General features: G+C 49.1%; 2 protein-coding genes across 7 annotated transcripts in view; both read right to left on the bottom strand.

Annotated features, from left to right (window-relative positions):
- Nucleotides 1-27,269, bottom strand: part of LOC135964491 (SH3 domain and tetratricopeptide repeat-containing protein 1-like) — a 412,105-nt gene that overhangs the window by 243,646 nt on the left and 141,190 nt on the right. The window lies entirely within an intron of this gene.
- The window catches only part of LOC135964631 (ATP-dependent 6-phosphofructokinase, platelet type-like), a 67,476-nt gene that overhangs the window by 19,557 nt on the left and 20,650 nt on the right, over nt 1-27,269 (bottom strand). For 5 of the 6 annotated variants that reach the window (XR_012416900.1, XR_012416901.1, XR_012416899.1 and 2 more), the window contains exon 1: nt 25,557-25,663. The exons of the other annotated variant lie outside the window; for it this stretch is intronic. The gene's annotated coding sequence lies outside the window, so the exon portion shown is untranslated. Of the gene's footprint in view, nt 1-25,556; nt 25,664-27,269 lie in introns of those variants that run through there. 6 annotated transcript variants of the gene reach the window in all.

Below are 27,269 nucleotides of genomic sequence, written 5' to 3'. Positions count from 1 at the left end.
AATTAGCTGGTCATAGTGACATGTGTCTATTCCCAGCTACTCAGGAAGCTGAGGTGGGAGGATCACCTGAGCCCAGGAGGTGAAGGCTGCAGTCAGCCAGGATTTGTGTCACTGCACTCCAGCTTGGGCGACAGAGTGAGACCCCGTCTCAAAAAAACAAAAAGCAAAAACAACTGTATAAATCATTACTGAAGGGAGCTGGCCGGGCACAGTGGCTCACGCCTGTAATCCCAGCACTTTGGGGGGTCGGGGTGGACAGATCACCTGAGGTCAGGAGTTTGAGACCAGCCTGGCCAATATGGCAAAACCCCATCTCTAATAAAAATACAAGAATTAGCCGGGCATGGTGGCAGGTCCCTGTAATCCCAGCTACTCAGGCGGCTGAGACAGGAGAATCACTTCAACCCGGGAAGCAGAAGTTGCAGTGGGCTGAGATTGTGCCACTGCACTCCAGTCTGGGCAACAAGAGCAAGAGTCCACTGCAAAAAAAATAAAATTAAAAATAAAAATAAAAAGGGAGCTAATGCTTTTCATTTAAGGGAAGGGAGAAGAACATTCAGTATTTATACGTCTCACGCACACATCTGCAGTGATGCCCTGAAGTATTCAAGATACACATTCCTACAAACATAGCTCAAAACTACTCACCAAGTTACATGCTAACAGCACATGCACTGCAAGAATGCTACATTATATTTTTAAAGCATCTATGTCCAATGTTTTAGCATACTGGCGGTTTTGCCTTCAGGTGCTGTATGCCTAAATTGTTACATGTTTAGTCATTCATTTTAGAATTTATGACTTGCTTTAGACAAAAGAAATATATTTAAACGTAAGCTACTAAATTAATGACTTAGGGGAAAAATTACTAAATTAACTTGGAAGTTAAACTTTGCAAACTGAATTTGTTGGACCTCATGTAAGCTAGATGATCAGTTTTTTAAATTGTTGTGTGTTTCCCTCGAGGATGGAAGTCTCCTCTTTTCTCTCATCCACTGTGCACACCACTGCAGCCTGTGCCTCTTGTCCACCGCGCCACAGTGCGGCCTGCAGTTTACCCTGTACCACGCCTTCCACACCTTAGTGACTTTCAGGTAAGTAGAACCAAGAAGGAAATGAAAAGCAGATAAATGACCTCCACCCCCACATCCAGGATGCAAATGTTAAACATTCATCAAAGTAAAACCAAAAAGCCATGTTAGCTCACGATTGTAACTGGTAGAGTTATGTGCATGGCAATTTTAAAAGTCTAGTTATGTAAAAACCTAACTGAAAGTCTCAAGAAATACAAAGTTTATACAAAAAGACATCGGCAGGCATTGACAGTGAGGAGAGGGCTTCACTCTGCATCCAGCCTGTCCTGGAAGCCACGGCCAAATGCCAGGTTGTATGGATCCAAAAAGCAGAAAAAAACAAGTGTTGAAATGTGTACAGTCTCAGCAATGTACAAATTCAATGTAAGATGCTCAGAAACCTTGAATTTCCAATCAGAAAACAGGAACATGAGCAAGTTCCCCAGCAGTGCCCACCTTCTGCTTACGGCACGTATAACAGGAACGCTGGCCACCTTGGGGGGACAGAGGCTTCCTGGTCACATTTGCTCTGGCAGTCGCACAGCTGGCCCCGCCACAAACACCTGGCTAATACTGAAAAACCACCCGCTCCCTGGGCTTTGCTCACTCTAGCCCGGAGAGCATATTTACAGAGTACATTATCGACTGAGTCCTCGTTCAATCGTCAAACTTGTTGAAGGCAGGGCAACCCCATTCTTGGCCCAATTAAGTGAACTGAGCAGAGCAAATGCCCCCAGTTGGACGGCACTCAGTCACGACAGCAGTGGCCACTGTTCACAGGGTGCTGGCTTTGTGCCGGGAACAGTTCCAAGCGTCTTCTGTCCGAAGAATGTTCACTGCAACGCTGTGGGGCCATTTGCAACGTCCACCAGAATTCTGAGGCAGCCAAGTCTAGGCTGTCTGTGGGCCTCGCTGCATGGCAGTCCACGTCCCCTGCAGACAAGACTTCACTGCAGGGACCGCGGGTTCCAGGGCTGCCTTGAGGCACATGCTCCCTTCACCACCTCTTCCTGGCCCCTGACACCAACCCTCACCACCACTGCTGCCCACACTTTATTTTCTCATGGCTCCTGAGGGGCCTATTCTTTCTGCCCTTCCCTGCTCCCTGCGTCCGGCTTAGAGGATGCCCACATCAACATCAACGCTCACGTAATCACCACCCCTTCCATGGGGCTTGACGCCTAGGAGTCTCAATATCAGAAAGTCAGATTCCTGTGCTTGTTGGAGAATTTCTTCCCATTGTGGAAGTGAAGGAGATAAAATTCTAGGTACCTGCAATAACCTCATTTCCACAGCTAAGCAACTTCAGTAGTAGCACAAAACAAAAAAGCTTTTTTTTTTTTTTTTTTTAACTTTTTTTATACAAGCTAAAAACAGTTTAATTTTTACATCCACGTTCTCATCAGCTCCCACCTGGTGAGCAGGCAAATAGTAATTTTCAAAGAATCAAATTGTTCCATAATTTTAACACTTGGCATTATCACTATTAAGCAAGAATTATCCCAAAAATACACGATGATCTTGTTCTCACATTCAAAAATTGGTTGTCACACAGTGAAATAGCTCTTAATGCAAGGGAATGTTTCTTTTCAGGTTTCTGTTCTGGAAAAAAAAAAATCTGGCAAAGAGATAAACATTAATTATGTAACTATCCAAAATGCCTCCAAGAAAAATAATGTCATCCAATTAGTTCTTTAGAGTGTTACAAATGCAGCTGAGTTTTAACAGTAATTTGTCCATAATTATCAAAAGAATCTTCAGAAATCTTGATACTGAATGGATAACCATAAATGGATATAAAACGCAAAGGCAAAGCGGAAGAGTTAACATTTGGGGTAGATTTTGGCCCCTATTTTTAACATACGCATAGTTATTTACCTAGCTGAACTATATCCCTCTCCTCCTTCCTAGGCTCTTCAAGCCTGATTTTCAAGCATAGACTGGTTTTTGGTAGGTGAAGGCAGCTTTAAAAGATGTCAGGATCAGGCCGGGCACGGTGGCTCAAGCCTGTAATCCCAGCATTTTAGGAGGCCAAGGTGGGCCGATCACTTGAGGTAAGGAGTTCAAGACCAGCCTGGCCAATATGGCAAAACCCTGCCTATATTAAAAATTTTTGTAATTAGCCAAGCGTGGTGGCACACACCTATAATCCCAGCTACTCGGGAAGCTGAGGCAGGGAGAACTGCTTGAACCCAGGAGGCGGAGGTTGCAGTGAGCCAAGATCACACCACTGTACTCCAGCCTGGGCGACAAAGTGAGACTCTCTCAAACAAGCACTTAGCCCTCAGAAGAAGCTTGAGCATCCCCTGCCCCAACCAACCCAAGGAATCACATGGCAATGGTTATCATCTGATTTTGACACAATAAAGTTCTATTCTCCTCTCTAAACACAATGGTAAACACTTGCCATCAGCCCACAGAAACTCCCAGGACCCAGTAACACCGGACGAGCAAGATTAATGGGCCACGTATGCAGGGTTCAGCTGCAGAAAGTGATGGCACCAAGAATGTGTGTGTGCTCAAACCAGATTCCTTGCTTTCAGGGTGGAGGGTCTCCCCGGGAAGATCATCCAGCGGGATGGTTTCCACTTCCACCATGAGGAGGGAAACGGGGGTTTCCAGAGGACACTGACAGGGCTTGGGACTACTGCCCCTTTGTCCTCTGTTCTGTTACGGGATGAGGGTGGGCTGAAGGCAGGTTCTCCCTATATCTTCTGGGCAGGAGAGATGGAGCTGACAAGTGGACGACGGCTTTTCCAAAACATTCCCATGTTCATAACCTGTTATCGACCAGCTTTCCCTGGAGATCAGTGAAGCAGCAGCATTGATTCTCTTCCATTAGGGACTACCCGGTGGCACGGGAGGCCGGAGATGGCATCCGCGCTGGGTCAGCCTCTGCGTGGGTCTGAGTCAGTCACTTGTGCCTGGGCCTCAGCATGCTCATCTGTCAAATGGGCGGCCCCACAGACCAGTGACTTTCAAGCAGAGGTCCAAGGAGGTTGCCCAAGGACAGGGAGGGGGAAGGGGGAAGAAGAAGAAAACTGTCCAGGGAATGGGGGGGGGAGGGGAGGGCTGTCCAGGGAAAGGGAGGGGGAGGAAGAGGAGTGTGGAGGGAGGAGCAGATGGGGGGTTCTCTGAGGAGGAGGACCAAGTTTCTGAGGTGTCTTGGAGTCAGAGGTGGCAGTGGCTTGGGCTCTAGGCCCTCTGTTGCATAGTTTTAGGCTTTAGCTATATCTGTGAACCCTTTAAAAGATTTAATTTGAAGAAAACCGGAGTTGAGGATACCTTGCTTCTAAAACACAATTTCTCAAGCCTAAGACTAAGTGCTAAGCATTGCTCATTCTGTTACCGTCTTTTCCTCCTATTTAAAATCAGCCGCACACCGCCAGTTCTCCCTTCAGTGTAAACACCACCTTTTCTGAGGATCTCAAACAGCAGAGCGAGCAGCCCGTGATCCCGGCCGTGTGCACGAGGAGCGAAGAGCAGACGTGCGGTGAGGGCTGCGGACGACACGAGAGGCCGAGGCCCAGCACCTCCCTGCACCGCTGTGCTTTGCCAGGCCTAAAGGACACCGTCACCTCTGGGGTGAACAAGCAGCACAAGCTATCAACACTTATTCCAAAGGAACAAGAAGAAAATTCAAACGAAGTTAACACAGTTATCCCAACACAACCCTGCAACAGCCCAGAAACAGGAGGGCCAGTGAGCCTGAGACGGGCGGTTCCCACAGTGGGACAGCGACATTGGCATTAGGGCTTTTTGGCAAAAATAGACAAAAAAGGTAACATGGGCCACCCATTATTTCCTGCCAGTGGAAAGACACTCACAGGCCCCCAGATGCCAACGGCCCCCTGGAAACGAACCCACGCGGTGCCTCGGGTCTTCACACGAGCAGGCACGTGGTGTCCTCAGCACCCCCGACCGGGACACACACACCACACTTGGCTCCCACGCCTGAGGGTCCAGGGGAATGGCAGGAAGTCCCCGCAGGACAGGGCATCCTGTGAGGTCAGTGCAGGGCTACGCACCTCAGAGGGGCCCCCGGGCAGGTGCTGTCTCCCCAAAGGATGAGCCAGTCCTGACCACACCCAGATCGCGGTGGCCTCCAAGCCGAGTGCCAACATCTCACGTCCAAAGGGATGCACAGGTGCCTGCTGTGCGTGGAGCCCAAGCCCCTCGCAGAGCTCAGGACGAACCCAGTGTCCAGGTCCGGGGCCGTCACCAGCCAGGAGAGGCGTCTGGGGCACTTCCCAGCAATGGCCGTGGGAAGTAACAACTCAGGCCCATCAGGGGTTTCCTCATTATGCAGGTTTTAGAAGTGGACACAGAGGTTCAGGCCTAATGGCACAAACATCGACGGATCCCATGGAAATGCGGGCGTGGCCCCTACATCCCACCAGCCTGCATGGCTCCTCCTTTCTACTCCCATCACACATGTCCCCACCCAGCCAAGCCCCTTCTCCTTTTCCCCACTGGATTCATCAAATCAAATCTCACTGTCCTTGGCAAATGTACCATTAGTTCATTTACTTCCCAGAACAAAAGCACACTTCCAGTTAACATGACACCCCAGCTATGATAGAACCACCTTAATTCAGACATGACGTGGAGGAACAGAGGGAGGAGTGGTCGAGGACTGTCCTGGAATCGGCAGCTGTTTTCTGGGGAAAGCCTCCGTCCCACCCGAGCCTGACACTCATGCCACACTGTCCCCATGGTATCTGAAAGCTCCATGAAGACAGGGTCACTCTGACCCCTTCACACCCACAACGCCAAAGAGGAGCAGGAGTTCAGGAGAAGTCTCCTGCTAGTGCTGAAGACAAGAATAATTCCTTGTGCTGTCCAGAATGTCAGAAGAAAACAAGGCACCATGTAGATGCCTTGCAGGTGAATTTTGGAATGATTCTACCGAATGCCAGTCATCCTTTTTCAGAACAAAACCAATACCAGAAAACATGTGTCGCCAGCAGAGAGATGGTCCTTTAGACGGCTTACAAACACACCTACGTTACGCTGAGTTTATCTCAAGCCACCCTCTCTGCGCTAATGTAAAAAGTCTCCTTTATTAACCAGTAGCCTTTCTCATCTGGTGCTTTTTAACAAGCAAAAGGGTCCTGTAACACTCAGGCATTGTCTAAAACGTCAAATGGAAGCCTAGAATCCTCTTCTGTGCAGCTTCACTGCAAAGTATTTTGACATGAGCCAAATCGTGCTATTTCTACACCTTCATAGGAAACTCAATGCTTCATCAAGGAGACACAGCATGATTTCTGCTAGGCACAGAAACTGGTGGGGTGGGAATGGGGCTGAGGGAACATTAAATAGAAAGCCCCAATAATCACCTGCATGAGAGCCACACTGGCCGGCAAGCCCCGGTCGGCTTGGTCTCTACAGTCACAGGCGTGAGGCCTGGAGGGCAGACACCTGGCACTGCTGCCCACCCCAAGGTCGTGGCCTCTGCCCCTTCTCTGCTGCCCATCAGTTCCAAGCTTCCGGCAATACCGCCTGCTGCCCCCACTGCCTGATCGACTCTTTGTGAAAAGCAAATGTTGCCAGGATAGCTTATGAGTGCATCTGCCAGGAAAGCAGCTCCGATTGACGTTGAAACCCCGTTCTCGCACCCCTGGCAGCTCCCCTGCCCGCGATGTGTACATGCTTGCAGCTCTGACCTCGCTCAGTGTCCACACAGGTTCTGTCCCCTGGAGAGCCGAATGCAGACTCAATGTTGAGTCAGAAATACACAAAGAGGGTGATGGTTACGAACTGCCCGCCTGTCCCTCAAAACACAGGTTGAAATCCTCACCCTCAATGTGATGCTGTCAGGAGGTCTTTGGGAGGTGATGATGTCCCGAGGCTGGAGCCCCATGAATGGGGTTTGTGCCTCAGAAAGGAGCCCAGCAAATCCGTTGCCCTCCCACTGTGTCAGGGCCAGAGAGAAGGCGTGCGCGAACCAAGAAGGGGCCCACACCAGAACCCCCCCATGCGGCACCCTGATCCCGCCTTCCAGCCTCTAGAACTGGGAGAAACAAATTCCTGTTGTTCATAAGCCACTCAGTCAATGGGGTTTCGTTACAGCAGCCTGAGCTGCCTGAGATGACAATGCTCACCGTCCTACAGAGACGGCTACTCCCCTCTCCCAGAAAGAGGGCTTTAATTAAAATCCCTGTCTCTCCTCGCCGCCACCACAGATCTCATTCCCCCACCCCGTAAGCCAGCAGTTGCTAGGATTAAAGGAAAAGGATCGTTTTAGACCAGCCCCTCCATGCCGGTCTGAAGCCTTTGACTTTGCCCACTTCCACGGTGGCCGTGTCACCGGATTCCCCATGCCAGCTCTGTGTCTGCACTGGGTCCCAGGCTCTGGACAGACTTCTCCAGCTGTCCATCCAGCACACCCATTTCCCCTTCTCCTTTGCAGATTGTCCTTCAATATCCAACCACCCGCTCTGTAACCCAAGGCCTTCCGATCCAGCCATTCAGGGTGAGCTCAGCCGTGCACTGGAGTCCTTGGCTCAGGTAACCCAGGCCCAAGCCATTGGCACCAACGATCTACTGGCTGTGGGGTCTGCACAGCCACTAGCTGCCCCAGCCACACCAGGGCCTGGGAGGGGAGGCAGAGGAAGCTGTGAAGCTGCCAACAGCTGTGCGGGGACAGGGGTCCCTGAGATGAGGAGGATGCCATGGAAGGAAATTCAGAGAAAGAGCCCCAGGGCTGGACGGGTCATGCCCAAAGCCTGCACTGCTGAGTTTTCCAGGTTTCTGAACTCAATCGCTGACCCACACAGCACATGTTTCCTGAGTGCTGACCCCGCGTGACATTGGATATGGCAATAAAGCAGGCCACCCACCTCCCCCCCCCCCCCCACATACACGGGGCCTCCGTCCTGGCGGGAAGGCAGGCCTGGGCGCCCAGCTGGCACCACGAGCCTGGGAAGGGGGCCGTTTCAGACGGACAGTGGGTGCAGCCTTGCCAAAGCCCAGCAGTCACCTGCACTGCCACAGCCAGGCTGAATTCAGATCAACCGCACAGAAAAATGACCCTCTCAAGGGCACGCCTGAGCTCATTAGGGACAGACACAGTCTCCTGCTTATCTCCAACACTTTCTGGGCATGTCTAGTTACAAAGAGATGACGCAGTCTTGGAAGCACAGATCCCAGGCCTCCCCCCATGCTCCTCTCCTTGGTGCCGTTGACGGGAAGAGGCAGGTATGGCCGCGAGGCCGCACACCCACAGCCACACTGCCGCTGAGACACGGGCCTTTGACGGTTACTTCTGCCAAAGAACTCTGCTCCATCTTGGAGCACACCATGGCGGGCAGGAAGCTCCACCCGGAGAAACAGCGATGCTTCTCCCCAGGACCAATGGAGGGCACCCACTGCCCTGAATTCAGCAGCTTACTTACATTCTGGAAAACATCTGAATTATGGGGAACACTAAAATGAAAAGGTCACGGAAGAAAGCTTAGAAGGCCGTGTGAAGTCTCAGCATGTCCAAACGTTTCTGAACCAAGACTGCTGGGGTCGACAACCTTACAGGGAAAGTTTCCACACGGGCCTTCAACAAGCAATGCTCAGCAGAGAGTGCCACGCTCTGGGCAGAACCTCAGACACCACACAGTCACATCAGAGCCTACAGCAACTGAAATACAGCGCTCTCCTAAGATGTGTGCGTTACCTGCAGAAAGTTACTAGACGCTAAGATGGGGGAAGAAAAGGATAAGGTTAGAAACAAATTTAAAGTAATTTCTGCATACAAAAAAATTCTATATCCACTGGCTTTCTTTCTGGGCGTAACTACTTTTACATGAGATGCACATCCCAGTTGGAAGGAGTCTGGGTTTTCCGTGGGTAGAGACGAGGGCTCTCCAGGAAATGTGAACCCTTTCTCACTCGCTGAGCCCTGAGGCCATCCTGACCTGCCTGAGCATTTCCCTGCTCTGCCTCCAGCCAGCTCCTTCTGGCACTCACCTGGCTGCTCCCCAAGCCTGCACTGGCCCAGGATCTCCTCTTCTGCTGCTGCCAATCTTCTGCTGCTAAACTTTCGCTTTAGGGCAAATAAGTTGGAAACTAAAAAGTTATAAGACTCCCTTGTTTTTTAAAAATTTGTCTTTTCAGAAAACAAAGAACACTAATTCTACTTTCATGATTTAATATGTTGCCCCCATCTGCATGTTCATGGATATGTGTTTTTATATATATTTTAATCAATACTTATAAAAGCATGCGCTGTTGGCTATAGTCAGTTTAATTACATTTGATGTAAGGAGTTTGAAATTCAGTGAATTCAGGCACTCAAAATTTAAGCCCTTTGACATCTATTAATCAAATGGAAATATGACAAAAATCAAGAGAAGTGTTCAATAAAAATCCTGGACTTTTAGATATTTTCACAAATGTAATGTATATATTAGTACACAAACTTGAGCATTTTCACAAATCTTTGAACTCAAATTCCATTCTTAACTTTTACAGGTAAATGAATATCCATATGTGATTTTAAGCAGCTCAAGCATCAGCTCTTAAGAACAACCAGAAATGCTGTGGGCAAATTCCACTGAACAGCAAATAACGGAACTGCACCCAACAACCCAGGTACCTCCCCTGAGGCATCTGGAACATGAGGATTAGGAGCAGCCTTTGCTTTCTGAGGTGCCTGAGAGTGGGGATTCCCGACTCCCCAAGTCTAAGAAGGCCTCAGCGATAAGGAAAACTGGTTAAAAAAAAAACTCTGCTGGCTCCCTGCCACGGGCTCCTCGATCTCACTTCCTCTCTGGCCCTCAAAGCCTGACTCTTGGTCCCAGCCCTGCTGCTCACTGGGGTGAGACCATGGGCGTCACTGTACCTGTAAGGGGAGAAGCTGGTCAGGATACAGGATCCTGGCAATCCTGGCAGTGCTCAAGCTGATACTGTAATTAATTTTGTAGTGAGTTACTTAATGCAAAATTTAACTTCTGAATAATTTAGATACGTGTATCCTAACAGGAAAATCCTGAACGTAGAACACAGGCCACACCCTCACACAGATGTTATCTGGCTAGCACTCTTTTTTGTTTGCCTTTTCAGTAGATATTTTTAAAAGCAGTTTACAGTTCATAGCAAAATCAGGAGGAAAGTACGGAGTCCTCACATATCTTCTTCCCCAGCACAGGCAGAGCCTCCTTCGTTCTCCTGCCCCCACCAGGCCAGCACGTCTTTACGACTGACAGATCCGCATCAACACAGCACCACCACCCAGAGTCCACAGCACACAAGAGGGCTCAGAGCCTGCTACTGCTCATTCTGTGGGTTTCACAGACGTGGAACGGCATGGATTCCCCCATGAAAACCCTACCCGGAGTTGCTTCTCCACCCTACACTCCCTCCCATTCATCCCTCCCTTCCCCAGCCCCTGGCAGCCACTGACCGTTTTACTGTCTCCACAGCTTTGCCTTTTCTAGACCGTCCTGTGGTTGGACTCAGACAGCAGGCAGCCTTTCCAGATTGGAGACTCACTTGGCAACATGCATTTAAAAGATCCGTGTCTTTTCATGGCTTAGTGGTCCAGTTCTTTTTAGCGCTGACTAATATCCCAGTTTCTGACATACCACAGTTTATCCATTCACCTACTGAAGCGCATCTTTGTTGCTTTCTAGTTTTGGCAATTATAAATAAAGCTGCTGTCAACATCTGTGTGACATTTCCACATGGAAGTAAACTTTCAGCTCCTCTGAGTAAACGTCCAGGACTGTGATTGTTCCTGTGGTCGGAGTGCTTAGTTCCACGGAAAACCACCACGCTACCTCCCACAGCAGCTGCCCCACTTCCCCCAGCGATGAGTGAGGGTCCTGATGCCCACACATCCGCCAGCACGCGGTGGTGTGGGAGTTCCAGTATTGACCAGGCTGCTGGGTGCACAGTGACGCCTCGCCCTACGACATAAGATGCGGGCCATCTTTCCACGTGTAGGTTTGTCATCTGTGCATCTTCTTTGTTGGGGTATCTGTCCAGGTCTTTGGTCCATTTTTAATCAGGTTGTTCATTTTTTTGTTTAGTTTTGAGAGTGTCCTGCACGGTTTGGATAACAGCCTTTATCAGATGAGTCTTTTACAGATACATTCTCCCCATCTGTTCCCTGCCCTCTCCTGCTCCTGAGACAGTGTTTTATTTAAAAAAAAAACCACTTTAGACAGAAGATGGACCTCCAAGCCCATCACGGTTCTCATTTTGGCCATGGACACCACCCTCCCAGCCCTGGTTCCCACCTTTCCACGATCTGCTGGTCCTGTGGGGGTTGCTCCATACGAAGTCCCTAACATGTCTCCAATGATGGCAACATAAAAGCAGGCAGTTTGCAGGTAGGAAGGAGCTGATGGAGGCCGGAGCAGCATGAGAAGGCCAGCAGCTTCATCCCTCGGGGACACGCAGGCCTCTCAGATGTCCCTCCAGGTCACTTCCCAAATGAAGTACCTGCCTTGGCCATGGGCAGGAAGCAGGACCTGGCCTAGATCTCAGCATATTTGACCTGGCACGGCATTTACAGGTGAGCCTCCGTAACCGGAAACTCTACTCTGGGGAGAACCCATTTTCGTTCTCAAGGCTTTTAATTAAGAAATCAAAGAGCAATGCCTGGAGTGAGGATGCAGGGACTCTGCGTGACCCACACACTCGTTTCCACCTGGCGCAAAGGACCCTGGAGTGAGGGTGCAGTGCCTGCTCTGAGTCACCAGCACACTCATCATTTCTACATAAAGAACCCTGTGAGTCTGTCCCAGGACTTTTTAGCCTAGACTTAAAAACTCACAGCCCAGGACACCCTAACCATTTTAAGAACCTGAGGGGTGGGCCAAGGGGATCTCACAGACTTTGGTGCCGGCTGTGGGGTCAGGACAGGGCAGCTGGGGCTTCCCGCAAGCACTTCCGGGAGGCCGTGCAGTGGCCCGAGACTGGTTCCAGCTCCTGTCCTCGGTTCTCATGCTCAGCAGTGACAGGAGCCCTCCCTTCCAGAGCAGTTCCTGGCTCCAGGCCCTAACGTCCATGTCCAGGCCCCTGGTGGGGCAGCTTCTACCCCAGGGAGGCTGGGACCGGAGACAGCCTGGAGCTCTAGGCAATCCTGGTAACCACCTGCTTTCCGAAGTGGCTGCAGACAAACTCCTGCTTCCAAAACCTGGCACAGGCTGTGTGAGGCCTGGAACGCAGGAGGTGCACTTCACAGAGTCCCTGCTCAGATGCAAAAGCAAGGCTAAGGGCAGGAAAATTATTTAATTACCCTCATGGTCATCAAATCATAGTCACTTAGACCTATGTGTGGCTAGAAGTATACACATTATAGAAGTGTATATAAATGTAAATATATACATGCTTATTTTCCTTTTATGTACCTTACATATGTATACGTGCATATGTATAAAACATTGATGATAAACCATAGTTAAGATTTCAAACCTCAGTCACAAAGATCTCACAAGCAAATTACTATTCTTAAATTCTAAATAAGGACGTAAAATTTTACATTCTTGCGAACAAAATGTTCTCTATTGGCATTTTATTTTAAAAACCAAGAATGTACTGCATTCTCTCAATTTCTATTTTAAATAATCACTTTCGCTGAGAGATTCTATAACTTCCTACACACATTGATTTCCAATCATAGCTCATTAGTTCAAGAAAAACTGCTCTATGGGACTTTTGCTATTTTAAAGCATAATGATGTCTCTCTCTCTATACCCAAGAATAGAAAGATGCCCGTGCAGATGTTTCCAAAGCAATTCAGATGAGATGGTCTAGACACACAGTTTAAGACAATCACATTTTCAAAAAAAAAAAGAAATCACATTTTCAATGGCAGAAGACCAAGACGAAATCCAAGATGTTCTGAAGGCATCACCTTTTATTTAATATATTTGTAATTTGAGTGGAACATGACGTCCTTAAAGATAACCAAATAGTGCATCACAGCCCTTAAAACCCACAGTATAAAATCTCTTTTGTTTTAAATACACTTAATTTTGTCACATTTTCTTTTTGTAATTTCAAAATTTCTAAAGGTCCTAAAGCCTCAAATCGGGATAGAATTGGACTTTGGCAATTCCCAAAGTCACAAGCAGGTTGTATGTCCACAGCTATTTGGAATGTGGTTTCTGATGGAAGCTTCTACAAACGCACATGGAATCCCTCTGGACTACAAAGGCTGACTCAGTGTGTCTCAGAATGAAAATATATACATTTGTGATGGACAACACAACAGATACTAATTACTAAAACAACAGGAAAGTCTACAGCACTTCTCATACAGAACGAAGGCAAAGTGTTTGAGGAAAAGTCTGTCCAAGTGAAAATATCAGAGCTGATTGGAACAAAGAAGATTCTGAAGAAGATCCTGGCTTCTTTACGAGACTTCAGAATTTCCCTCCTCTGCAAGTGAAAATGAACCTCCTGCTTGTCCACTGAGGACAGGGAGAGAACAGGGTAGGATACAGACCTTCAAACACTTCATAGGGGGAGAAAGGAAGACGGGCCAGCCCCGTACACCCATCGGCACACCCACACCAGCTGTGCAATGACTCAGCTAACTCTGCAATGGCCGGGCATGTCAATGAGACAGCCGGGCACGGGTGACCTGCCAAGAGACAAGATAGCCAAGTTTGGGTGGAATCACTGGAGGGTGGTCACTCCAGGGCCTCTCAGGTCTGTGCCCAGGAATCTGCATTTCCAAGTAGCCCAGATGAGTTACTGCCCAGATGCCCTCACCAGTCATGGCTCACACAGGCAGCAGGACCTCACATGCCTCCTCCTTCTGTGACACCTGGCATGGATTTTCCTTAATTGCCGACACCGTATTCCTCTACATCTACTCTCACCATTGGTCTCGAGTTTACTGAACTTACCAACAGAACAAGAGAAGGGAACTACAAGGGAAAGCATCCACCTGAAACAGGAATGACCAGGGCTCACGTCAGTGGACACAGCAAACGCAGCACATAGCTGTGCACGGCTCACCACTCACAAAGCCCACAGCAGCGCGGTTTCCACTCAGAACGTCCGGGTGGCTGTAGGCAGGGAGAAGATGCTGCACAGCTGTTTCTATGCTAAATACTTGAAGGTGTGAATTTTATTACATATAGAAAAATGTGTGTTTCGCATACAAACGTGTGCATTTATGTTCAATACAGGAAAACACGTAATCCAGGTATTTCGGTTCATACCACTGTGGAGACTTTTCAGTTTCTTTTCATACAACTGCCCAACTGGGGCCCAGAACCAACACCCACCAGCTGTGTCACTGCATCTGTTTTACTGTCACACACCAGCCCTACCCCACAAAAAACAAACAAACAAAAAAACAAAACAAAAAAACAAAACAAAAAAAACAAACAAAAAAACGCCATGGCACTTAATAAAAAAATAATTTTACAACATTATTAGACATGACTTGTGATCCTCTTTGAAGAGATTGCAGCACCTGAAGGATTTCAAATACAAGTATGTTCTGGGTCTCCTGATCTCAGGACCCGTCCACACTGGTGGCTTTAACGGTGCTTCGTGGAAACTTCCAGAAGGCATGTGTGTCATGTCTAAGAGCAACCTAGAGTTCACGCCTCAGCACTGTGTGCCTCTTCTTTCCTCATCCCGCAAGCACCGTCTTCTCCCAGGGAGCTGGTGCTGTGCCCTGAGGATCTGCCCCAACAGTCCCTGCCAAGTCCCTGGTGCCATTGTGGAGAACCAGCCTCCGTCTGTCCAGGTGTGTTGTGCAGAAAGCAAGTCATCCAAATCTGTTTAAAAAACACACATCTGCGATGCCTATAGGCCTCAGAAGGTGGAGGCAGACAGGATAATGGCAGCTGTCATAAGGACTGAACATCAAGCCCGTCTGTCTGGCGACTGATGGGTGCTGTCTGCAGTGAGACACTGCACATTTAGCGAGGCTGTCTGGCTCCTCACCTCCGCCAAGCCTCCACCCGTCGCGTCTGGCCTGGATTCTCTGACACCTGCATGGACTTCACCTACTTCATTAACTCAGTTCACTAAGGCCCCCTTTACCGCAGCAAGGACGGCGGTGGTTGCACCTGTGGCCACTTACCCTCTCTGCATCTAGCTCCTCTCCCTGAGGCAACAGCACCTCTGAAGTCACAGCCTGGCCTCCCAACTCTCCTCCATCCCGGGCTTCTTGGCATGTTGCTCTGCTGCACACACCTCAGCAAATACTGCTGATTAGCCAGAATCACCCAGAAATCTCTTAACCTTGATTCTGGCTGCTTTTGTAATTTGTAGTATTTGTAATTCTGGTGTGATTTGAGGAACAAATTTTAAAATTAGAGAAGATGTGGTTTTTATTCTCTCCTTTCTAACTTGCAACCTTGAAAATTCTAGTAGCAGCAAGGGTTTGTTGAAAGTAACTTCCACCAAATAGAACCTATTACAAATGTACTACAGAGTGTCAAATAACCACATAGATGTAAATAGAGATGCAGACACAGATATAAAATCCAATGGTTAAACCAGATTGAGAAATGCTTGCCAGTTTGTAGGACTTCTAAGACTTGATATAAATGTTGGCTTAAGGGATACAAGATGTTATGAGATGAGATGCTTGGCCTAGAACCACAGGCTCTCTCCTCTTTATAGCAGAAAATCCATAAGGAAGTCAAATCTGAAAGAACCAGGTACCGCTGAACGACAATCAGCCATCCTTCCCATCCCTGGGCCAGCTGTGGTGAGTGCAGCCAGTCGTTCACCAACATCCATCATCCATCCTCCAGGACATGGCTACACTTTACTCCCAGCTCCCTGTCATTGTGTAGATTAGGTAAATCATGGCCACTCTCACCCTAAGCCAAGCCTCCCCAACCTCCCACCCCAGCAGCGTGGTAATCACCCAGTCCCAACCACAGCAAGGACAGCCATGTCCTTGGGAACGCAAAGCAGGGGTCTGGAAGGAACCTGGATCCCTGAATACTTCATGGAGTAGTCACCAGCCTGGAACTTCCTCCCCTTGAAGGGTTGGCAAGAGAGAAAACCTCCTTGGTTCCTCAAGCTACAATACTGCAGAGTCTCTGATCACAGCATCCTTACCCACCCTCGTCAGGAGCCGTTCATGCTCATTAAGACATGACAACAAAACTGCAGTGGCACAGTCACACACACCCAGAACGCAGACCACCTGCTGCTCACATTCATCGTATTAACACCAAAAAGCCACCGTGGTGGATATCCCGGATGTGGACACTTGGCGGCTTCTTGCTGGAGATGCACTTTGTGCATTTATCGCACGACCATCTGGGCGTCAGGAGGGGCTGCGCAGATGGCAGCTGTGCACGTCCCAGGGAGTCTCACACGCTGGACTCTCGACCAGCTCCCAGCATCAGCGCCCACAGGGTCCTCTCCTCTGGGAGCACGTGCTTGGACGCCACAGTGGCCTGTGGATCCACACAACCACGCTGTGTGCCCCAGGAGCTTAGAAAGTACCACTGTATCAATGTGTCCACAGGTGAGGCCGGGGGCAGAAGCCACCCTCAAGCAGTTACGGTCCTCCGTGGGGCTGGCGTCCAGGCAGGAAGGCGGCTCAGCGGCTCTCCTCTCACTGTGGAACTCCTAGGTCCCCACATGAACAGAACCTAAGTAACACGCAACAAACAACAGGAACAAGAACACGACCAGCAGCTTCTGAGATGGGCAAGCTGGGCTGATCATGAGACACCTGAAGGGGATGGTGCCAGAGCCCCTCCCAGTGACCTGTGAGGACAGCGCTGCTGGCATCTCCCTAAAACCAGGCCAAGTCGAGTTAGACTCGAGGCTTCCCAGGAGTGGGCAGAGCCATTCAATCCCACAGTCTGAACCTTCTAAGGCCATCTCATGGTCCTCATCTCACAGGTGGGAACCAGAACACTGCACCATAGACCCGGGCCCAAGCCCCCATTCCTTCCTCTACACCACACACCAGTACAGTGAGCACTTAGGGACTGGGCATTCATGTAAAATACTGTTGAACTGAAACTTCTGATTTAGAAAAAGTTTAATTCCTACTCACAGAACTGAAAGTGTTCTGTCCTAGGAGGTGGCAGTTGTAATTAAGCATGAGACAGGAAGAAGGGATCTGAGGGGTACCAAGTATTAAATATTCATCTAATTCCATTCACCACGTTGCCAAGCTCCTGTCACCTGCTTCATTTTCTGTCCTTAAAAGACACAATAGTTAGGTCTTAAAATAGGCAACCTGTTTTACTGATGCTTAGCTATAAAGGAGCGAGCTACGTATCCAAAAGAGAGATATGGGAAAACACAAAATGTACACGAGCGATCGGGTGGGAGGGCAGCTGCAGCAGCATCGTTGTCTGCTGCATTGTGAGCCAGCCACGTGGGCTGGACAGCTCACTTAGCCACTGAAATTACATCATCATCTAAGATTTTTGTTGCAGTTACTTTGATAAATTCTCCCTCCTGCTAGGGAGAGTAAGGTTTACCTTGCTTTCTTTTATTTTTTGAGTCGGAGTCTCGCTTTGTCACCCAGGCCCGAGTGCAGTATTACAATCATGGCTCATCGTGGCCTTGACCTTCTGGCTCAAGCAATCCTCCCGCCTCAGCCTTCCAAGTAGCTGGGACCCACAGGCGAATTTCATTTCTTTGCTAACAAATTCCTAATTCACCACCGCGCGGCGAGCCCGTCAGGGCCATCTGCCTGGATGTCCACCTTGCTGACTGGCTGTGTGGTCTCTAAGGAGGATGAACCCTGGTTGCCCGGGCTCTGCACGCGATGCTGAGTCTCCATGTCTGCCGCCGTCTACGGGATTGACAGCCCGGAGCATCCCGATGTGCCACCGTGAGCCGGGCTTTATTCCACAGGGCGACTCTGCTTCCCGTGACGAGATGCAGCACTTGAGCACAGATCAAAGGGTGTCAGCAATAACCCATTCCCCAGATACTAAACAGAGGACTGAGGCTTTAGTTCCTTACTTATTTGCTATGGGCTTGATTCAAAAACAGCTTTCTGGGATCCTGGGGACAAACATCTCTAACTAGTGAGAATTCTGGCTTTAGTAACAGGAAAAATCACCTAATGCCCATTTTGTAACTGCTGTTCTCATCAGAACTTGAGGCCAAAGAAAGGGAAAAATAAGAGGAGGACCAAGGTCCTGACACCCCAGTTTGTACAAGGCCAACCAGCCTGCTGGAGGGGGTGAAAGGAGTGGTGTTTTTAAACTGCTGAGTTTTAAAAACATGGCTGTAGGCTGGGCACAGTGGCTCACGACCGTAAGCCCAGCACTTTGGGAGGCCGAGATGGGAGGATTGCTTGAGACCAGGAGTTCAAGACTAGCCTGGGCAACACAGCAAGACCCTATCTCTTTAAAAAGAAAAAAAAAAAGGCTTTTATTAAAATAGTAATAAAAAGGTTAATACAATAAATTACTATGTCAACATGGCACCCCCTGCTGTCAGACGAGGTGGGTTCTCTGTGGCTACAATGAGGCCCGGAGAGAAATGTAACCGGCATCACAGGGAGGAAGGTCGACCCTGAAGCCCCACGACAGTAACTCCTGTACAGTTTGTTAATCAGCCTGAAGTCTCCTCCGCCATCAGACAGAAGCCTGGTTTAGAGGAACGCTGCCCACGGGACCCGGGTGCACTTCCGACCCTGGCCGACCAGACAACCCCACCCTGGAACCCTGCCGGCAGCCCCGACTGGACAGAATGGCCTCGTGAGTGTCCTTTCCCGCCAGAAGCCGCAGACCCTGAGCCACTCCTGGCTGTGACTGAGGCTGCGCATAAACGTCTGCGCCCAAAAGCTCACCTTTGTACATGACACGCTGAGTCCACCTCATTTCTAACGTTACGCTAGCCCCAAGGCAAACATGGATGTTACAGGTTAACTCATTACACGTGTGCTAGACTTTCCCCATAAGTATTCAGACATTCCATGAACCCGATGAACACACATAGCGAACAAAAACCGGAACGTTTAATGCCGCGACCTCCCCCGCTCCTGAGGGGCGCGTGCTTACAGCTCCCCCGAGACCACATTTCCCAAAGCACAGACTTACTCTGAAAATAAAACCTCCTTTTTTCCTTTCTCTGTACAACTCGTGGTCGTGTTAACAACTATTGCTACAAATATAAAAGGAGTATCATCCGTGCTGGTCACCCAATTCCTACCACCAAAGCTTGAGGGCCCCCCAGTCTGATGGAAGCTTCTATCGCCCTAAAGCCAACTCTGGAGGCGAAGGCCGAGCTGGGGAAAGGCTGTGTCACTTGCAAATCCACACCACGGGGCCCTCTGCATTTGTGTGTAAGGAATTCTTGGCCTGTCCTGGGGTTTGGGGAAATCAGGATGCAAGTAGATACCTTACGCTCTGCCACGGGACCGTGAAGTCTGCGGAACCTCAGAGGAACACGGACAAATGGCTGCACGAGTCCCACAGGCCGAGCCTCAATGGGCTCCTGTGTCAAGAACAGAGACACGGCAGGAGGAGCAGCCGATGCAGACAAAGCGTGCAACCCCAGCACGTGGTAGTGTCCGAGCGCTGGGGCCTCTGGACAAGCTCTACCAAAACTACCATATTCTGTGGCAAAATTTTAAAAATAGTTACAACTCTAACTTATTTTACAGATAAACAGAACACAGAGTACCAACAGCCTCCAAAATACTTCGTCTAGAACCAAGTCTAGAATGCAGATGGCTGCTGCTCCGAGTGTGACAAGTCCCCTGTAGTGCCATAAATCCTAGATCTAGGTGACTAAGTGCTCTTGCTAAACCAGAAGGCACCCTCTGGCCCCAGGCCAGTCCATCAGCCCGGGCAGAAGCTTCTAGAGTCAGAGCCTGTGGATCTGTATTGGACGGATGTAAACCAGGCAAAGTCACAGGGGCTCATCCTGGAAGCCCATCCGTTTACCCACTCATGCCCTGGAGAGCCCTGCCCCCAGCTCCACACCCGCAGTCATGCTGAACCACAAGAACTGGCTTCTAGGCCCTTAAGCCACTCCCACTCTCCCCTGGACAGATCCTTCTCAAACCATGAGGCCCAGAGTAGCCTTAACAGGTGGTCCCAGCAGAACTGGTCACTGCATTTTCTTACTGGCAAGTGAGTCAACAGTTACCTAAGTAGAGCAACCAAACAGGATGTTTTTCCACTTAAAATGTCTCATTTTTGTCCATTTAGAATTGATTGTGTGTGTGTGTGTGTGTGTGTGTGTGTGTGTGTGTGTGTGTGTGGTGTGGTGTGGTGGCAGGGGTTCTTGTTCTGTCACTCAGGCACAGTGTATCATGAGTAGAGTGGTGCTGTCACGATTCACTGCAGCCTCAACTTCCCAGGCTTGGGTGATCCTCCAGCCGCAGCCTCCTGACTATCTGGGACCACAGGTGCACACCACCACTATCTACTTTTTTGTAGAGTCAGGGTCTTGCTATGTTGCCCAGGCTGGTCTCAAACTCCTGGGCTCAAAACTGAATCTACTCACCTCAGCCTCCCAAGGTGCTGGGATTACAGGTGTGAGCCACTATGCCCAGCCTAGAATTGATATTTCTTAAACTCTTACTGAGTTTAACACATGAATTCCACTTACATAGATATCGGCACACTCTCACAGCTCAAGGATTTTTCTGAATCTCGATTCTGTCCATTCAAGGTCAATATCTAAAGAAAGGGCCAGAACTGACCCTCCCTCAATGAACTCTAAGGGCAAATGTCAGGGTATGAGGAGACAAAGAAGGGTGGAAAGTACATGTTGAAATTCCGGTGTTAGAATCATAATCATCAACACTTTAAGAGACAATCTGCTTTCCAAAACATGTAGCTGCTGGATTAACTTCAAAGTCACCAGATTCCACAGGCAGGCGCTCAGAGAGGCACAGCTTTCTAAGGCCGCCCGCCCTGGGACAGCGTAACAGCCTCGGGGTAAATAAACAAAGGCTTGTTTCTCTCAAGGACAAAGGTGCTCAAGTCCTTCCAAATAGTTTCTTCTTCTAAATCAGTTAGACGGCCTCGTACAACACTGTTTAGAGTGCCAGTGTGCTCAGAAATGTGAAGTGAAAGTACATCTCAGGACCCCGAAATCACTAAGCTAAAGGGAAGACAAGGTGGGGAACGGCTTAGGGCAAACTTGCCTCCCAGGCTCCTAACAGAGACTGGAAGAAAAAAGAAAAAAAAAAAAAAAAAAGGCATGTACCTCCCTCACAACCGTTGGTCCACAAGGAAATTCCTCAGGGACAGAGGGCAGAACTCAAAGTCACCATCTGCACACGGAGATAAATGCGGGTCTTACTGCTTTCTCCGGAAAGGCTCACCGGAAACGCATCTGTCTCTGATCCACCTGTGACCTGGAAACCTGGACCAAACCAACGTACATCTCACATATATTGATGTCTCACATCTCCCTAAAATGTGTTAGACCAAGTTGTGCCCCAAACACCTTGGGCTCATGTCCAGGACCTGAGACTATCACGGTGCGTCCTCAACCCCTCCTGAGGCTGTGTCCCGGCTGTATCCTCAACCCCTCCTGAGACTGTCACAGTGCGTCCTCAATCCCTCCTGAGGCTGTGTCCCGGGTGTATCCTCAACCCCTCCTGAGACTGTCACGGTGCGTCCTCAACCCCTCCTGAGGCTGTTTTTAACCTTGGGAAAATGAACTCACTGAATGGGCCAAGAATTACCTCAGAGAGGCTTCTGGTTTACAGGAAGCATTCTCTCCTGCAGGTATAATGCAATCATGTGGAATTACAAAATGCAACTTTAGTAAAGGCTGAAGGAATTAGGGTTTGATGTGATTTACAAAAAAAAAAAAAAAAAAAAAAAAAAAAAAGGAACGTTCTATTTATCAATGGACCATGAAAGCCCACACCCCCCTCTGCAGTGATGATGTCAACTGGAATGAGGGGCCCCCTCCTGTGGATGCAGCAAAGGCTACCCTCTGACCCCACTTCCCAGAGTCCAGGCTTCCTGCTGCTCAGGGAACAGCAACCCCAGCTTCACAGGGCTCAGGCCGCCAAAGCCAACTTCCATCCATGCTGGAGAATCACCCCAGGGACCAGCGAAATGGCAGGCGCAACTCTCACCTCATCCCCTTAAAGGGGAAAAGGCATCTTCCCGCTCTTCTTCCTGCTGGTGGGAACAGGGGCAGGAGTTGCAGGGTCAGGAGTCGGGCAGCAGCCTGGGTCTCTGCTAGTCACAGATGGCAAATGCCAACCAGCCCCGACCTTCACTTTGCAGAGAAGAAATCCTTCTCTTTTGTCAGGTCCCTGTTAGAAGTTTGCACCCATTCCTTTAAAAAAAAAAAAAAAAAAAACTTAGATACAACATGGGTGTTTTGCTGACAATATTTCAATTATCTGGGGGCCTTGGGTCGAGTGACGCCAAAACAGAAAACTGAACCCTGTTGCTCAGGAAACCACCCTCCAGCCCCATCTACCCTCCCAGGCTGTCACCTTATGGTGTTTGTCTGCTAGATGATTATTTTTAACAATAACTGCTCTTAAGAGCTAGGTGTACAGAACAGACAAGAAGTCAGCTCAGGTTGAGGGGAAGCAGGAACAGACCCCTCTCCCTGCAGGACGGTGGAGGAGGAACCTTCAGCACCTGGGTTTGCAGGATGCTAGATCTCTGAGAGCATCTCTCACAGCTCAAGTACGGCCAGACCTTCCTCTGTCACAGCCTGTTCAGGAGAAGGCAGCACCCGCCCTAGAGACCGACAAGCCCTGTGTGGGGTTCAGCTGGAGCTGAACTTTCCTCCTTGGTGAGAGTCAGGGCCAGCGGTGAGGAGGAGAGAAGCAGCAGGCATGAGGGGCACTGTGGCAACTCCATGCCACGCTAACTCTCGTCTGATGTGCTCCGGCCAAAACCACGCTTCTCGGAGGGCGTTTCCCTTCACACATCCGGAAATCATCAACGTCTAGTCTCCTCACAGGACAGATCCTTCCCCAGGAGGCAGACACTTGGCTGTAACACGTGGTAATGAGGGGCGAGCCTTCGTGCCCATTCTGTAGTGTTTCCTGTTACCTATTTTACCTTAAGCTAAAAATGGTTTCCATTTAGACTCCGTAGTGACACAGCAGAACACACTAGATTCAGTGTGATCCCACACCCGTCACTGCTGACCTCAAGTTCTTTATTTGTTCATTTTGCTTCTAGAGTTTGTACTCTATCCCAGGGTTCCAGGCCTGTGGATTCAACCAACCATAGTTTAAGAATACTTTTTTAAGGTGTTTGTACTAAGCATTCAGACTTTATTATTCATTAAACAATATCGTTTAACAACTACTCGCATGGCATATCCATGGTATAGGTGTTACGAGCAACCCTGACATGACAAAGTCTGCAGGAGGATGTGCGTATGTCATATGCAAACACGATGCCGTTTTATACCAGGGACCTGAGCACCCACAGACCTTGGTATCCATAGGCAGTCCTGCAACCCAACCCCGTGGGCACTGTGGAATGGCTATAATAGAAAATACAGAGGTTTTAAACAGTTATGTACTAAATCTAATCTTCTATTAAGAAATTACTGTGTATCACGTGTATTATTTGGAAGTCCTTCCTGGCCCAGAGACCTGACATGTTCTTATCATCTTTTTGTCCACTGATCTAACTAGTCATTCCAGTAAGTTTATTGAACACAAATCAATTTTACAATTACATTCTTACAGGAATCACACTCATAATGTAAGCTGCTTTGGTTTTTAAAGTGAAATAACCAATAGTTTTGAAAACTAGCTATATCATAGAATAACAGGATAAAGCAGCCCCACGACATGCAAAAACATGGGGTTTCAAAGCCAACCATTATCAAACACATTACAAACCCCTAAATATGGAAATGTTTTATACCACGACAGATATTCCAGAAAAAAACAAGATGTTCAAAAAAGCCTTATGCAGAAAACCACTTTCCCCCTTCATTTTTCACAGTTTCCAGAAGCTTGTGTTTGGCAATAACCATGAACTAGAAGTAGCGTCCGCTGCAACTACTGCTACTGAAACACAGAATATTAAAGCAAAAAAAAAAAAAAAAAAAAAAAAAAGACACAGCATATTTCCTATTGATGAGAATAGGTAGAGTGTTATAAGAATGAGTGTGTTCTAAAGTCAACAACATTCAAATTCTAGGTCTCCCGCAGACACTGGACGGTAACCGCCAAAGCTTATGCACTTGGCAACGTTCAAGGAGACCAAGTTCAGAGCCGTCACAAGGCAGCACCATCCTCAAGTGATTATCTCAGGCGGGTTTGAGGGCAAGTGCCCCCATCACTTGCCCTCAAGTGCTGCCCAGCCCTGCACTTCCTGAGATCACAGACCTTACCTTCGCCATCCCACGTCTTCAATAGTTTCTTTACACTGGGAACCAGTGAGCAAAACCTAAAACACTTCCTCAAATCTCAAGATAGTCTTGAGAGCTCTTCTCCTTGCCCCTTCTCTTACTGAGAAAGCCTATTTTGCAAGCAATCTGTAGTGCTTACCAGAGCTGGGGCAGGAGGAGACCTAGTGTTTGGTAGACCGAGTTTCAAGCGTGGGGAGACCGGGAAGTTCTGGAGATGGATGGCGATGATCGCGGCATGATAGTGTGAACACTCTTAATGCCACCAAACCATACACTTAAAAATGGTTCGAGTGCTATGTAATTTTACCACAATCAAAAGACTGAGAAAAGTCATCTATAATTACTGTCTCCAATATCTTGCATCCTGTAAGGTATATTTGCTTTTTGAAATCCTCAGAGCAATCATGAAAGACTAATACCCTGTTGTCTCTGAAACACAAGCAAAGTCAAGGGTTTTGATTATAGGAAAGTAGCTGGAGAGCAAAGCGTCCGTTAGACACGGCAGCCGTGGTAGGACAAACACATGGTAGGAAGGTGGTGGTCATGCTACACGCAGATGGGAAAGGCGTGGGGAGCCACAACACCTGAGGTTTGGGAGGCACCTGGGCAGGAACTGAGAATGTACCAAACACGTTCGATCACGCAACATTCACGGACCCCGAGTCCAGGCACGGCCACTGACATCCACTGTGCCCAGGGTATCCTCTGCCACAGAGATACACACCCTGCCGAGGATAGTGCACAGATTAAATGTCAAAGCACAGACATGCTCAGGTCCAGCTTCTCAGATGGAAGCAAAAACACATTTCGCAGACCCCAGCAGCATGACTCTCCACCTGACTCTACCCCCGTCCCATTTATTCTCGAACCCGTCTCTCCCGGACCCCACAGCATGACTCTCCACCTGACTGCACCCCGTCCCGTGCATCTCCGCACCTGTGTCTCGGCCCTCCCTCATTCCCTCGTTGGGTCAGGCACCAACAGTCCACTGTGTGCCTGGTACACTGAACCTTGTCAGGGGCCTCTGGGCCACGTGCCAGGACACGCACCTGGAAACTCCCAGTGCACATGTTGGTCTCCTGCAGGACGCTTGGCTCTTCTATCTGCGGGAGCCGGCACCCACCCGTACAACCGACTACACTCTCAGAAAAGTCACAGAAGGCTCTTCACCAACCCATCAGCACCCTGAGGCCACATCCCACTCACCTGCTGGCTCCTGAGCCTCCCGCCCTGTGACGGCTGGCTCCTTCCTGAGCTCCTTCGGCTCCCTGCCTCGATTCCACTGGTTCTTTCCTGTCATCTGGCAGGGTTCTACCAGGACCCTCTGGCTCTCACGACACCCCAGCTCCACAGACCCACCTACTGGGTGGAGCACATATGTCCAAGCCCAACCTTGCTGATATGCTCCAGCTGGCCCTGGACTCGAACCACGCTGCCGTAGCTTTCCATCAGTGTGGCATCTGCGAGTTACCTCCTGGGTAATGCCAGGTGATGGTAACAACCAGGAGGCACCGCTGAGAAGCAGAACGCATGGTGCGGTGACCCAAACGTCACATCCCTCAACAGACGCTCCGTGTCTTCTCTCTTGGCAGAGCTTCACTGTAGGAAGGAGGCTGTTCCTCCATTGCTGCTACTTCCAACACCAGGGAAAGCAAGCTTCAGAAATGAACGGCGTCAGAGGCAGGACCCACCAGCAGGGCTGCCAGCGGCCAGACGACCACAGCCCCAGCATTCCCCAGCCAGCACAGCTGACAGCCCAGGCTCTAGAAATGCACGGCTTCAACCTTAGGAGTAAAAACCCTCCCAAGCTAACTATTATTTTCAACAATGGGATTGGGGAGTGGGGAGGGAGGTTCTAACCCTGCCCCCCTTGATAGAAAAGAACTGGGATCTGATGATCTGTGCTAAGTCAGCACTTTGCTTCCACCACATGCAATCATCCTCAGCAACAGGAAAAGTCAGAAGCGTTGAGTGATGACACCGATATCAACACATGCGCTTCTGACAGCTCCAGTAACTGGCTGCAGATACAACCCGACAGCGGTGAGATCCACGGACATCACCAGTCTTCCCAAGGATCGTGTTCCTGAATCTTCCGCATTCGGAATAACCGTCTCCTTTGCCAGGGCTGAGCCATGCTTCCCTCTCGCCTGTCCTCTGCTTTCACCAGCTTCGTGCGCGTTTCCGAGCAAGTGTCTGTGCAGGTGCTATCACTTATTTCCACAGCAAGAATGTACACAGACACCACACAGAAATGGGCAACCCTGTTAGGAGCTGTGCAGGGACATCTAACTCATCAATGTGCCAAATTTCTGTTGCCATGGAAATTAAACTAATGTTGCTATGACTGCATCTCTTACTACACCACTAAAGACCATCCCGGTAAGAGGAATGTGCCTCTGCATAGCATTCAGCTCACGTTTACGTGTCCGTTTTCCCTGAATATGCTTGTTATGAGAGATAGAAATCAGTGAGATGAGCTATAACGTATAGTATAGGATCGTTGTGTCTCCTAGGCTCAAACACACCCTTTAATGAAGTTTAACTCTCTGGGGACGTGAGTTACATAGTAACATGTTTTGGATACTGTCTCTTTCACATTCTAAATATCAACACCAAAGAAGTTCTTGAGTTCCTTTTTAAATTGAAATGCAATTTACAAAGCATAAAAGCCCCAATATTAAAGGATACAATTCAGTCTTTTTAGTGTATTCTCAAAGCTGCACAACAATCAACCACTAGTATGTAGTTCTGGGACTTTTTCACCACCGGCCAAAGAAACCTTGAACCCATTATGAGTCAGCACCTGCTCCTTCCTTCCTCCAGCCCCTGGCAATCGCCAGCTGTCTTCCGTTTCTCTGGATTTGCCCCTTCTGGACACCTGTTGTGAGGAGAATCATACACAGTGCGTGACTTTTG

The sequence above is a fragment of the Macaca fascicularis genome, chromosome 8 (genome assembly GCF_037993035.2).
Source record: "Macaca fascicularis isolate 582-1 chromosome 8, T2T-MFA8v1.1".
In the NCBI taxonomy this organism is placed as follows: Eukaryota; Metazoa; Chordata; class Mammalia; order Primates; family Cercopithecidae; genus Macaca; species Macaca fascicularis.
This window is presented reverse-complemented; position numbering and strand designations above follow the sequence as displayed.